This window comes from Balaenoptera borealis, assembly GCF_965194805.1.
Source record: "Balaenoptera borealis genome assembly, chromosome: 18".
NCBI classification, from domain to species: domain Eukaryota; kingdom Metazoa; phylum Chordata; class Mammalia; order Artiodactyla; family Balaenopteridae; genus Balaenoptera; species Balaenoptera borealis.
Genome location: NC_138877.1, coordinates 26,160,672 through 26,175,595, shown reverse-complemented (window position 1 = coordinate 26,175,595; position 14,924 = coordinate 26,160,672). Strand labels below are relative to the sequence as shown.

Genomic DNA, 14,924 nt, shown 5'->3' with positions numbered 1-14,924 from the left:
GAGAAGGGCTGGGGCAAGTCTAGAAAAAAAAAGAGTTAGGAGACACTAATCATTCTAGAACAAGATTCTGTTATTATACCTTGAATACATAGTTCATTGTAAATGAATTATTACATTTTATCTTCAGGTTAAAGCTTTAGAATGTTCAACTCTGATGAGGTAAACTGAGACTGCTTGGGAGGGAATTTTTGGATGTACCTGGAATTTGCACAGTTTGAAATGTGAGACTGTGAGGATACCATGTGACTAGAAAGAACCCCAATGTCTTCAAATCCATCCAATCCTTTAAGGATGGACCATATTTTTAAACATAGCATTTTTGTTCTGATTATGACAGAAATACCCATTTTGGAAAATGCAGAAAGCAATAATGAAGAAAATGAAAGTCAGCTATAATCCTACTACTCAAAGATGATTACAATGAACATTTTGGTATTTTCCCAGTGACTTTTAAAAATGCATTTTATCTTGACTATTTTTAGTGCCATAACTTTATATCTTAAGGATTTTTTCATGTTGTTAAAGACTCTTGGTAAACATCAATTTCAATGAATGTTGCTATTTCATAGATGGTTATCCTGTTATTTTTGTTACTCCTCCCCTAATGTTAGTAATTCAATTATTTCCAATTTTTCCCAAGTATAAATAATACTTGCATAAATATCCTTGTGCGCATTTTTTCTTAGTTTTTATTGTCTTCTTGAAATAGATTCCTAGAAGTGCAAAATAAGTATTTTTAAGAGTCAGGGAATAATTTCTGAAGTTAATTGTACCAATTTATACTCTTACCAGATATGTGTGAGAGTTTTTATTTCACTCTTCCCTAGTATACTTTGAGGATACTTTAAACATCTCTGCTGTTAAAGTGAATTTTTTAAAAATGGCATTTTGTCTTGGGATTTCCCTGGCAGTCCAGTGGTTAAGACTCTGCGCTTCCAATACAGGGGGCGTGGGTTCCATCCCTGGTGGGGGAACTAAGATCTCACATGCCACGCCGAGCGCAGCCTGGCCAAAAAAGGGAAAAAAATGGCATTTTATCTTAATTTGCGTTTCTTTGAAGTCAGTGTCTCTACTCCATGTCTGCCCTGGGGTCGCCGAAGAGACTGGAGAAACGTGCACACCCTTGCTGCCTGATTTCACTTAATGCCATAACTCAAGTGGGCCCTTGGTTTGCCCTGCAATCTGACTCTATTTTCCTTTCTCCTAAACTGCTATTTCACACCTTCTCTTCTTTCTTCCTCCCTCCTCCCTCCTCCCTCTCTGCTGGTGACCTCACTCTGTATTTCATTGGGAAAATGAATAGAATTTCCACATGCTCCCTCCACCATCCTGCTTGTATTGGTGCCTGCTTACTCTGCCCTCCTTCCTGTAATTAGACCATCATGGGACCAGCCCCTTTGATGTTCACTAGATCTACTCCTTTCTTGACCACCTAAGCACTTCACGCTGGCAATTCTCTCCACTCTGTCCTGCGTTATTCTGATTAGCATGCACAAACACGCTCTAATGTCTCCTACCTGAAAAACAAACACAACCAAACTCCGAACCTCCATTCACCCCACGTTTTCCTCCAGCGACCACCTCTCTTTTCTCCTTTAGAGCAAAAGTCCTCAAAAGATTTGTCTCACTCACTGTCTCTGCTTCCTCTCCTCCCATTCTCTCTTGGCCACACTTAAATCAGTCTTCACTGTTTTGCCAAAATTGTCATTGCCAAGGTCACAAATGACCCCCGTGTTGCCAGTGGTCAATGCAACTTCTTGATCTCGGTAGCATTTGAAACAATTGGTCATCCCTGAAGGCTTACTTCATCCTGGCTTCCGGGACACCGCTGGTTCTCCTCCTAACGGTTGTTCTCAGTCTCTTTGCTGTTTTTCTGTATCTCTGTATCTGAAGGTTGGAGGTCCTGCGGCTTAGCCCTTGGACTTCTCCTCTTTATTCACTTTCATTCCCATTTGATCAACTCAGTTGCATGACTTTAAATGACATCTAATATGCTGATGATTCTAAGATTTATGTCTCTAGGTGGATCCCAGACTCATGTCCCTAGCTGCCTGCTTGACTTTGCCAATTGGCTACCTAACATTATCTCCAAATTAATCTGTCCAGACAAACTCCTGATTCCATCTTTATCTCAAATATGCACTCTTCCTCTGGCAAACCCCTCCTTCCACTTGTTAACGTCCCACACTTTGGAGTCAGCTCTGATTCTATTCTTTCTTTCACATTCCTGATCCAATCCTTCATGGATGATATTGACTTAATCTTCAAAATATACCCCATTCACCTCTCACTACCTCCAGCACTTCCACTCTGGTCCAAGCCATCATCTTTTCTTACTTGGATTATTGCAAATCCTCCCAGTTAATCTCCAAATGTTCAGTCTTTCCCACTTTCCCTTTCTCCCAAAACTATCCTCCACACAGGGGCTGAGTGATCCTTTCAAAGCCAAAGTCAGATCATGTCACTCCTCCCGTCAACACTCATGACTTCCCATTTACCCCACCCAGGGTACAGTCAGGGTCCTGGTCTAGGAGGCCTCACGTGCTCCAGTCCCCGCTATCCTCTGCCCTCATCTCCTCCCACTTATGTCTCTACTCCCTGTGCTCCAGTCAAATGGGCCTCTTCTGTTCCTTGGACATGAACCGTGTGCACCCATTTCAGGACCTTTGTGTTCACCGTTCCCTCCATCTGGGGTGTTCTTCTTCATCTAGATCATCTAGACAATGGATGTACATGTTCTTGTCAAGGGGACTGCAAGAGAGTCCCGCTGATTGGGGGCATGTACTAAGAACCCACACCTGCCCCATGAGACTAGAAAGAACCCCAATGCCAGCTTTCAACACCTTCTCCTTCCAGAGGGAGCAAAGTCAGCTCATGACAGCACCTGAAAAGGAGGAACTTTCCTTCTTCTAATGCCCCACTTCTCCCTCCTCCCTCTCTCCCCACCCACTGACCCAGGAGGGCTCAGAAATGATGGTTAGCAAAACGGTAAGGATGAGTAAGTGGAGTAAAATTGGAAAAAAGATGAGGAAAAGAGAAAAGGTAATTATATCTCCCCTCTGTGCTATAGGCTTTCTGCCTACAATAAGGCTGAGCTGTGGGGGAAGGCTAGTCATTGGGCTTTTAAAAAAAGTTGGGCTTTGACTATTATAAGGTACTGGGCATTCTAATTTCTCACTGGAAGGCCAGAAGAATCCTGAGACCTACCTGAGTTTTCATCCAGGGCAGGAGAAAAACTAGCCCAACAGGATGGTTATGAAGGGAGGTCGGTTTATGATTTCGTTCCATGACACTTGCTCATTCTATGTACATATATAAAACACCAGGGGCACAATATGCCATCCACAATGGTTATTAATCTTTCTTCTCTCTGCTAGAGGTTGATTTTTCAACCTGAGCCAAAATAAGCAGCGAATGTGCTAATATATTAAAAGTAAAAACACCAGTGATCTAATTAAAGGTGAGTTTTAATTTTCTTTGTTTTGGCTGGGAAGGTGGAGTCCAAAGCTGTCTGGCAACTCTGAGCTGAGGTTGAGTGTGTCCATTCCTGTGAGTGCACCCAGGGTTCTCTGAGGATTAGGCAGGAGAGAAGAAAGAACCAGGAAAAAAGCAGAGGAGACCAGCGAGGGGCAGAAGGGAGCATGAGGAAAACAGAATAAGAACTGAAAAACCAAATGCAAAATATATCTGATATGGAATTATAACAGGCACTGATATTGCCTCAGGATGCACTATTTAAAATGTGTATTTTATCCATATTTATTCTACGTGTGTATATTATTTGGTCATTTATTTAGGTTAGATTTATATTCCTGTAGGAAAACACTGCAGGTGTTAGGCTGAGGTTTGGTTATAGCGGCTAGTCCTCTTAACAGCTATGACTCTCCCTTGGAATTTGAGTAGAGTTTTGATAAGAGAAAGGAAAGGAACCATTAGAAGGTTTTAGAACCTCCAGAGAAGGCAATTTTACCACATTCTTTAGATACACCAGTGTGGACAACTTCTCTCTGCAAAATGGCACCACGTTCCTGGAAAGTGGGAGTGATATGAATTTCAATGTTTATAGTGACTATTTCCCTCCAACTTTCTAGACTTGGAACTTAATTAGAAAATTGATCTTCCAGAGGAGATTGACCTCCTTATACTTACACTCAAAATCTAGCAGTCAATTTAAAAAACTCACTCGAACTGTCACTTCTAGACAAAATGCAGTAACAGCAACAGGAATTACTCTCTTGTGAGCCTGAAATAACAGAAAACAGACAAATTACATGAAACAATGGTTTTTAAGATATTGGCAATCAGATCAGGCAAGGAAGTACGGGTGATCCCTGAGATGTGGCAAATAAACAAGGTGAGCCCTACGATTGCTCCAGTTTATTGTCTCAAGAGAGTTTCCAGGCTGCAGCATAGGGAGGGGAACTGAGGCAGAGCCTGCTGGTCTCCCTGAGTTGAGGAGTTGGATCTGAGAGTTTGGGGAGACCAAGAGGAGAGAAGAATGCACAGAAAAAGAATTCTGTTTAAAATGAATAACTAGCAAGAACCTACTGTATAGCACTGGGAACTTTGCTCAATATTATGTAACAACCTTTTGAAAAACAATAGATACATGCATATGTATAACTGAATCACTCTGCTGTACACCTGAAACTAACACAACATTGTTAATCAACTATCCTCCAATATAAAACAATAAGTTAAAAAAAAAAAAGGAAAAAGAAAAGTCTGGTTGCAAGAAAAAAAAAAAAAGAATTCTAGTTCTTTCACTGAGTACTGAAGTATTGAATACAGAAGCATGTATGTGAGGAAACTAGCTGAGGGTGGGGAAAGAGCCAGCTGAAAGTATTAGAGAGACAGTCTTTCCAACAAATGATGTGGGAACAATTGGATATCCATGTGTACAAAATAAGACCTGAATGTAAAACTATAATACTCCTAGAAGAAAACATAGGGTTTTTGTTTTTTTTAAAATAAATTTATTTATTGATTTATTTTTGGCTGCGTTGGGTCTTTATTGCTGCGCGCGGGCTTTCTCTAGTTGTGGCGAGCCGGAGCTACTCTTCGTTGCGGTGCGCGGGCTTCTCATTGCAGTGGCTTCTCTTGTTGCGGAGCACGGGCTCTAGGCGTGCAGGCTTCAGTAGTTGTGGCACATGGGCTCAGTAGTTGTGGCTCGCGGGCTCTAGAGTGCAGGCTCAGTAGTTGTGGCGCACGGGCTTAGTTGCTCTGCGGCATGTGGGATCTTCCCAGACCAGGGATTGAACCCGTGTCCCCTGCATTGGCAGGTGGATTCTTAAACACTGCACCACCAGGGAAGTCCCAACATAGGGTTTTTGTGATCTTTGCTTTCTTAGATTTCCATGATAAATCAAAGATTTCTTAGATAAAGTACTGAAAGCAAGATCCTTAAAAAAAAAAAAAAGGATAAATCAGACCCCTTCAAAATTAAAAACGTTTGCGCTTTGAAAGACACTGCTAGGAGAGATTTGTATACAAATGTTCATACCAGCTTTGTTTGATGGTAAAAAAGTGGCTACAACTTACTATCCATTTTCTCCACATCCTTGCCAAAGGTGTTATTGTCTGTTTTTTTTCTTATCGCCATCCTAGTGGGTCTAAAGTGATATCTTATTTCCCTAATCACTAATAATATAAAACATACTTTTATGTGCTTATTGGCCATCTATGTATCTTCTTTGGAGAAATGTCTTTTCAAATTTGCTCATTTGAAATTTGGGTGGTTGTTTTATTGTTTAAATATGAAAGGTCTTGGTATATTCTGGATACAATTTCCTCATAAGATGTATGATTTGCAAATATTTTCTCTCATTGTGTGGGTCTTTTCACTTTCTTATAGTGTTCTTTGAAGTGCAAAAGCTTTAAAGTTTGGTGAAATTTATTATTTTTTTTTCTTTTGTTGCTTGTGTTCTTGGTGTCATATCTAGGAAACAATTGCCTCATCCAAGGTCATGAAGATTTACATCTATTCTTTCCTCTAAGTGTTTTTATAATTTTAGCTTTACATTTAGGCCTTTGATTCATTTTGAGTAAATTTTTGTGTATGGTCTGAGGTAGAGAAGATATATTGTTTATCTTGATTATGGTGATGGTTTCACAGGTGTATATACATGCCAAAATGTATCAAATTGTACACATAAATGTGTGCAGTTTGTTGTATGTCAAAAATACCCCAACAAGTCTTTTTTTTAAAGTGATTTTTTAATGATATAACAATATTATTTATGGTAGAATTTTTAGAAAAAATAGAAAGGTATGAAATTTAAAAAAAAATCACCTAGAGCCCCATCATTGACTGTTAGCATTTTGCTAGTTTTCTATTTTATTTCAATCTTTTGTCAGTCTTATTTTTAAAACCTTTATCATGTTTTAATATTTTTCAAGGAGAATGAACGTTTTTATTATTTAACATTTGTTTAATTAATTAACTCATTTTTAAATATGTAAATAAAATAAAATAAAATAAAATTAGCATTTAGTAAAAATAGTCCATAACTATGTAATATCTTTGTATGGTGACATATTGTAACTAGACTCGTGGTGATCATTTTGAAATGTATAGAAATACCGAATCACTAAGTTGTGTAACAGGAACTTACATGGTGTTGTAGGTCAATTATACTTCAAAAACAAACAAGCCCACACAAAAATAGATCAGATTTGTGGTTACCAGAGGTGAGGGGTGGGGGGAAGGGGAATTGGATGAAGACAGTCAAAAGGTACAAACTTCCAGTTATGAGATAAATAAGTATGAGGGATGTAAGGTACAATATGATAAACATAATTAACACTGCTGTATATTATACATAAAAGTTAAGAGTAAATCCTAAGAGTTCTCATCCCAAGAAAAAAAAAAGGTTTTTTTCTAGTTCTTTAATTTTGTATCTGTATGAGGTGATGGATGGTCATTAAACTTATTGTGATAATCATTTCACGATGTATGTAAGTCAAGTCATGATGCCGTACACCTTGAACCTATACAGTGCTGTATGTCAACTGTATCTCAATAACACTGAAAGGAAAAAAAAAATTTAAAAAAGTCCATTTAAAATTTTAAAAATATATAAAATAAAGATGAAACGAGATGACATATTTGAAAGAGCCTGGAACGAGAGGGTGCTAGAGTCTTGGAGGATCCCAGGTGGGAGGAGATTTCTTCTCACTAGATTTTGTACTACTTGATTTTTTTTTTTTCACAATGTGCATAGATCACCTTTAAAAATATATATTAAAAAGATATTTAACTTTTTTTCTGTCTGGTCTCAGACAGACTACGTTTAACTCAGGCATGCTGGGTTCTCACGGCTACAGTGCAAGGAGCTCTTCTCTCTCTCCTTGTCTCTTCAGGGAACGTTGCTGGCTTCTTCCCAGTAGAGTAAGTGAGGACAACCCCTGCACGAGGCAGAATCTGTCATGTATCCACACAGTGCAAGGCCTTCTCGAGCTGTTTACCAATGGTTGGCATCCCGGTGCACCGGGTGTGGCCAAGCGAGATGCGGGGGATTCCTCTGAGAGGACCCGTCCTTCACCCCCCCCATTGTCTAAGAAGGTATTTAATTTAAGGCCGGGAACCATCCCACCAAACCGCAGCCTGACGAGTGTGTGAGGAGGCGGTTGGCGCCTGCCCCAGCCGGAACAGTTCAGTCCAACCCACTGTGGATTATTTCCACCGCCTAGAAGTCTCTCAGGCAGCAGTTGGCTGTGGAGGAGAGTCTGTGGGCAGAGCCTGGGAGCTGCAGGTAGCACGACAGAGGGGAAATTCCTCCTGTTTTCCCCTTAAGCTCTTCACTTTCTCATGTTTCACGGAAATCAATTTTTAAAGCAATATTCAGCTGCTGAATTTCCAACCAGAAGCAAAGAAACACATCATCTGAGCATTTAAATAAATTTTAGGTTAACAGCTCAATAGTTAGTAACCAAAAACTAGATCCATGCTGGGCCCTGTGCTTGGTGATGGAGAGAGCATCTTACATGGGTAAGATGCTGTGGTCCCGCTCTCGGGGGTTCAGACAGGGAACCAGGTGACTAGGATGCTGGGTGAGCAGGAACCTGGGCAGGAGGCATAAGAAGGGGATCCCGCCCAGACTTGTCCCATCAGAGAGGACTGCCTGGAGGAAGTGGATCTATACAGATTTGAAGACACAGACTGTGAGTGAACGTAGGCAGGAGAAGGAGAGAGGGAGGAGTGTTCCAGCTGAAGGGAATCAGAACATGTCACCTCAAATATGCTGCTTTGGCATCTTGATTATTTTGAGCTGAGGGCACTTGAAAAATAGCAGAGGCAGGAAGGGTTCCCTGACGGCCCTCTTTCACCTAAAAGCAGGTCATAAAATTTCCCCTGAGAAAGGTGGCCTCCCCTTACCAGAGAATATTCTTATCACTGGAGACCAGGAGGTAATGCCTAAATGGATCTGTACAAACCAGCCCACTAAAACAATTCATCTTTCATTAGTTTTCTCCTTTATATTTCCTAGTCACTGCCCCACAATTTACTGCCCCAAACCCAAGCTCCTGTGTGGTCACAACCCCACGATTTATCATTCTTTGTGTAAAAAGGTATATAAGCTTTTGGGACGAACGTCTTTTTCAGGTCTTTATTTTCCTTTAGAAGACTCCCAGGTACATGTGAAAATATTAAATCAAATTTGTATGCTTTTCTCCTGTCAATCTGTCTTATGTCAATTTAATTCTCAGGCCCAGGTACAGAACGTAAGAGGGTGGAGGGAAGTTCTTTATCCCCCTACCCAGCTGAGGATGCAGCATGAAAGTGGCACCAAGGAATGGAGACACTAATTGTTCTTTTTTTTTTTATTATTAATCCTTACAACCACCATATGAGGTAGCTTTTTCTTTTTTTTGGCTGTTACGCAGCATGTGATATGTGGGATCTTAGTTCCCCGACCAGGGATCAAACCCGAGCCCGCAGCGCTGGAAGTGCAGAGTCTTAACCACTGGACCACCAGGGAAGTCCTCTAATCATCCTGGAGCCTTAGGAAAGTCAATAGATGTTCTAACCTTCCTCCGCTGTCTTGTGGGGAAACGGGGACAGTCCTGTGCCTGCACTTGGGCCAGCCCCTCTGAGGCCATGTATGATGACAGAGGTCATTATGGAGAGGTCCCCAGGGGAAGGAGCTCTTGAGGACATGGGGCTGGGCCTTCAGCTGACCCCACTTATGCTGAGCTTTTCACTCCACTGCCCACTTGGGAGGGTCCAGGGACTATTTTTTTCCTTAAAAATTACCTATCTTTCTATTTTAATTAAGGTATAATTGACATATAACATTATATTCGTTTCAGGTATACAACATAATGATTTGATGTTTGTACACATTTTGAAATGATCATCACAATAAGTCTAGTTAATATTCGTCACTACACACAGTTACCAGAAAATTCTTTTGCGTGAGATGAAAACTTTTAAGATCTACTCTCTTAGCAATTTTCAAATATGCAATACAATATTATTAACTATATGTCATCATGCTGTACATTACATCCTCAGGACTTATGTATTTTATAACTGGAAGTTGGTACATTTGACCCCCTTCACCCATTTCTCCCACTGCCCACCCCTTGCCTCTGGCCACCACTCTATCTGTGAGCTTGGTTTTTTTGTTTTTTGTTTTTAATTGAAGTATAATTGACTTACAGCATTATATTGGTTTCAGGTGTACAAAATAGAGATTCAATTTTTTTTTTTTTAATTTATTTTTGGCTGCTTTGGGTCTTCATTGCTGAGCACGGGCTTTCTCTAGTTGCTCCTAGTGGGGGCTACTCTTCATTGCAGCACGCGGGCTGCTCATTGCGGTGGCTTCTCTTGTGGAGCACAGGCTCTAGGTGTGCGGGCTTCAGTAGTTGTAGCATGTGGGCTCCGTAGTTGTGGTGCACAGGCTTAGCTGCTCTGTGGCATGCGGGATCTTCCTAGACCAGGGCTCGAACCTGTGTCCCCTGCATAGACAGGCGGATTCTTAACCACTGTGCCACCAGGGAAGTCCAATGATTCAATATTTTTATATGTTACAAAATGATCATCACGATAATTCTAGTCACCATCTGTCCGGGAACTATTTGTCAGGGGTGATAGCGGATTTGTTTGCACACTTTGATGCAGCTTGGTTTCCCAGATCTTTTGGTTCCCAGGCAATGGGATGGAGAGTGTTAGGTGGAGAAATGAAGTGTTGGAGCTGGAGGCTCATTCTGGAGCATGGTGCATGGCCCTGGAAGGTGCTCCGGGCTCGTGTGCAGTGGGAGGCTCTCAGAAGCTGGGGGGATTTAAGAACGCCAGGCACCTCCATCAGATGGGGCTGAAAATGAGAAGAGACCAGACCAGCAACAGTGAGGGTGAGGGTGGGGTTTGGAGACAAACAGTTTTGCCTGGGCTTGGTCCTGACTCAATAATTATAACTACTGCTTCTTGAGTATTTATATGCTAGAATCTATCCTGAGTACTTCACATATATTAACTCAATGGATGGGAAGAGAGAGGGTCCATTATCACACTCCGGTGGTTACATGGGGAAACGGAGGCACAGGAGGGTTAAATCACTTGCCTACCATGCAGCTAGTTAGCAGCAGAGCTGGAGTTTGAACTCAAGCTCTGCAGCACAACCTGCCTGTCAGTGAGGATGGAAGCTCATGACGATGGCATTAACCTACAACACGTGTATTTTGTTCCCACTCACGCCGGGCGTCGTTCTAGGTTCTGGAGGGTCTGCAGCGAACAAGAGCCCACAAAGTCCCTGCTCTCGTGGGGCTCACATTCCAGGGGGGAGACAGACCAAAAAAAAAGAGAACCAATAGATAAAAAATAATTTCAAAGAGTGACAAGTGCTATGAAAAAAATTAAAACAGGGGAATGTGACAGAGGAGAGTTCAGTAAACGATCTCTGAATGGATGGCGGATGAATGAGCTCTCGGGGAGTGGAGGTTGGTAATCAATTAAGACAAGCACTCAGCACCTGCCATTCAGCAAGTCTGCAGTCTGAGGGCTCTGCCTTGACTCACTAGACGCTGTGAGGTGAATTACCTTGGGAGTCATTTCATCCCAGTTTTTATTCCTTAGACACCTGGGCTGCCACCCCAAAGTTGTAGCAGTCTTAGAGTTTAATGCTTAATAAATAAATACATTTTACAAAATATTTTCCCCATTTGTTCAGTGATGTCAGACTTTCAGTGTGGTTACTCATTTTGCATTTATTTTAACATTAAATCAATTACTACTTATCCTTGAAAACAGATTCCCTTGGGAACAAAGAATCATAAGTTTTGAGTTATAATGTTCCTGCTGTGAAGCTCCCAGAGCTACTGGTTTTTCTTGAGGTGTTTATTGTTCTGAGATGGGTTGTGAATAAAATGGGAAAATATCCCGATTTTAATGCAATTCAAAGTAAAAGGCAGAGAAAGGTCAGTGTCTTTGCCTGGGGCCTTCCTTTGCAAAGTAAACCCGTGGAGCATAAAAGCATTTCAGAGACCAGTTGGTCTCATTTCACTGAGACCAATGCCACTGGCTCACAGATTGCAGAGTGTCACCCTGGGTCTGTGCTCACGAGCCCCCTGAGCTTTGAAATCTGCAGGACAGGGTTCTGCCAGGACCCCTAGTTAGCAGCTGGGTCACTTGAAGGGGAGCAACAAGTAAGGAAGGTTCAGTGGCCAGGTATAGTGAACACCCCATGCCTGTGACAGTTCCCAGTGACAAGGGTAGGCAGGTCACTGGGGCTGGGGACACCAGGCCCCGCACTGGGTTCTCAACGTCCTTTCACTCTCTGCTAGACCCATCACAGACGTCTGGCACGGAAGCGGCCCTTCCTTCTGTTCCTCCCCCCTCATCCCACCCCTCCCACCTTCCCCTCCTTCTCGTCTGGGCTGGGGTTTGGGAGAGGGCAGGTGAACTGCAGCCAGGGGGGCCCGACCGTGGGCAGCAAATCCAGCCACGGGTGTGGGAACAGGAAGGACAAGGTAGGGGGCAGTTGGCCGTCAGCAAAGCCACAAAGTTACAGCGAGTACTGGCCCTGGACAGAGCAGGAGACAGCAGGATGGGGATGGTGAACCAGGCGATGAAGGTACAAAGTCCCCAGCACGAGCTTCCTCCGGGAGCTGGTTGGTATTGGAGGAAATCGGACAGGCGAGTAAGGCACAGGTTCATCAGCAGCCGCAGTGAGCCTGAGCAAGCGATTTCATCTCTCTGGGCCTCAGTTTCCTCATCTGCAAAAGCATGGCTCTGTCTTTCCTCGCATGATTGGGCTCTGATTTAAACAAGGTGATTGCATCACCGAGGACCTGAGTTCTCAGCAGGTTGCTCAGGCAGCGAGACGCAGACCCACTTCTTAGACTGAGGTGCCCGGGTGGCTTGGGTCTAGAGAGCGTGGCTACCGCCAGAACTGGGCCTCAGGGTGGGGCTGGAAAGGCAGCAGAGCGACTTGCCACAGAGGACCTGAGAGCTGGAGCCGGTCTTCCCACAGAGACAGTGGGACTTATTCCACTAGGGGCTTAAGGAAGAAAGGTACCTTGTTAAGTAATTTTGGGGAAACATCTCATGATAAAGCCCCTCCTCAGAGAGTTATAAAGCATGGATCCTATCAACGGTTTTGAGTGGTCCTGCAGTTAAGAAACCTCTTTTACCCACTGATTCTCACACCTCCTTCCCCAGTTTCCCAAGTACTTTACTAACATCCCTAGCAACGAGATATGCCAGAAACACTTCGGTTTTAAAACTTAAATTCCTTCTTCCTCTGGTGAGCATTGGTCTCAGGGTTGGGGCCTGGACAGAGGATTTTCCCCAGCGAGGGGGATCACCAAGGAAGCAAGGAGTGGGGACCCGGCAGGGCCAGAAACTATTTTTTTTTCTTTTTTTTTGAAAAAATACACTTTTTATTTAGGAATAATTGTAGATTTACAGGAAAGTTGCAAAGGTAGTGCAGGGAGTTCCCACATACCCTTCACCCCGCTTCCCCCAATGTTAGCATCTTATACAACACTCGTGCACTTGTCAGAAGTAAGAAATTAACACCAGGACAATGCACGGAACTCTCTGCAGACTGTACCCTGACGACACCAGTTTTTCCACTCCGTCCTCTTTCTGTTCCAGTATCTAACCCGGGGCACCACATTACACTTAGTTCCTTTTCCTTTTTCTTTCCTTATCCCTCTCGCCCCCCGTCTATTTGTTTTTGTTTTTTTTTCCTGCACATCTTCCCGCCCCATCTCGTGGATGGGACAGGAAGGGAAGGTAGGCGAGGGGGGCAGTGAGGCAAGTGCATGAGTCCTCTGTACTGGGGACAGAACACTGATGCCTTCCATGAGGTGACCAGTGGCTGCAGAGGAGAGGAGCCCGCAGTATGGCCGGATGGAGAGGGACCCGAGGACGCGATTGCCCGTCTTGAGCAGGCGGAGGAGGCTGAAGCCCAGCAGGCTGACGGGGCAACTGTCTGCCTCAGGGGGTAGTAGGACCCGGCAGAGAAATCCATGGAGCTTGAGAACCGCTTTCTGAGGAAAGTAGCCACGAACGTCCTCACTCAGCTGTGGCTGCAGGTGGAGGGTGCTGGTGAGGTAGCAGAACCCGGCCCTGTTACCTGAGGCCCAGATGGTTGGATCAGGCTCCACACTGCAGGTCAAGGCGATTGGGCGGGTGAGGGAGAGCTCAAGGGCCAGATGGCTGTTCGGAGGGAGTGCTCCAAGGTGACTGAAACCAGCCAACCAACGCTGTCCCTCCTTAGGTGAAGGAGAAAAGCTAGAGAGAGCAGGCCGTGTGAGCTCCGAGCTGTGTGGAGTCACAGGGAGAGACACTTTTGGGTCCCTGTGAAGCCCACCCCAAGCACCAGTGGAGCAGACACTTCTGAATGCCTCCCCAGCATGGATTTACCCCCTTCTTTCTTGTTAACGCAACCCTGATTTTGACCCTCGGTCCAATAGTCAAATGCTTCAGGGAGACTGACTTTGGGAGTAGGTCTCCACTGGTCTAAACCTCATCAATGTGCTCCCATACTGCTTTCCAGGGATTGGTTTATACATGCACCAATTCAGGCCAATGAGGTCGATGTGAGGGGAGGTCCTCTGGCATAGAGGGTGTGGAGTGTGGGTGCTGAGAAAGCTTTCCTCACTCTTAAAAAGAGACTCAAGGGTGAAACGGCTTCCTCTCCTGAATCTTGCCAATGTGCCTGGATGTGACTGCTGGAACTTTGGCAGCCATCTTGTGACTGAGAGGCCAGTAAGCCTAGAAGGATGGACTGATGGGAAGAACCAAGGTCCTTGGTAACATCACTGAGTTGCCAAACCAGCCCAGCTTGGATGGACCTTCCTGCCTTTGGGCTTCTTGTGTGTAAGGCAGGTGAATTGGATTTTTCTGTTACTTGCTGTCATTGAATCACCCAGTGCTAGAAAATCTGTGACCTCGGTTGGGGGACCACACCTGATGGGCCATCCCAGTTTGCCCTCCTGGTCCTATGAACCTTTACCCTAGATCTCTGTATTCATTTCCTATTACTGCTGTAATGATTTTCCAAAAACAGTGGTGGCTTAAACCAAAGCAAACGTATTTTCCTACCATCTGGAAGTCAGAAGTTTAAAATCAAGATGTTGGCAGGGCTGCATTTCTTCTTCAGGCTTCTGGAGAATCTGGTTCCTTGCCCTTTTAAGCTGCTAGATTCCCCCTGCATCCCTTCACTTGCGGCCTCTTACTCCCCTCACTCCCACCTCTGCTTCCCTTGTCACATCTCCTGCTGCCACTCACTCTGACCCTCCTGCTTCCCTCCAATATGGACCCTTGTGATTGCACTGGGCTCATCCAGATAACCCAGGATAATCCCTCCACCTCAAGATCCTTAATCATGTCTGCAAAGTCCTTTTTGCCATGTAAGGAAACAGAGGTTCTAGGGATTATTCAGCCTAGCAGCTTCCCTCTCCAAAGATGATCC

The 14,924-nt window shown here is 43.9% G+C and overlaps 1 long non-coding RNA gene across 1 annotated transcript in view; it reads left to right on the top strand.

Annotated features, from left to right (window-relative positions):
* Window positions 1-2,972: 2,972 nt before the first annotated feature.
* Window positions 2,973-14,924, top strand: part of LOC309615702 — a 49,566-nt gene continuing 37,614 nt past the window's right edge. The window contains exon 1 of the long non-coding RNA XR_014236980.1: window positions 2,973-3,460. This is a non-coding gene — a long non-coding RNA (uncharacterized lncRNA). The remainder of the gene's footprint in view (window positions 3,461-14,924) is intronic.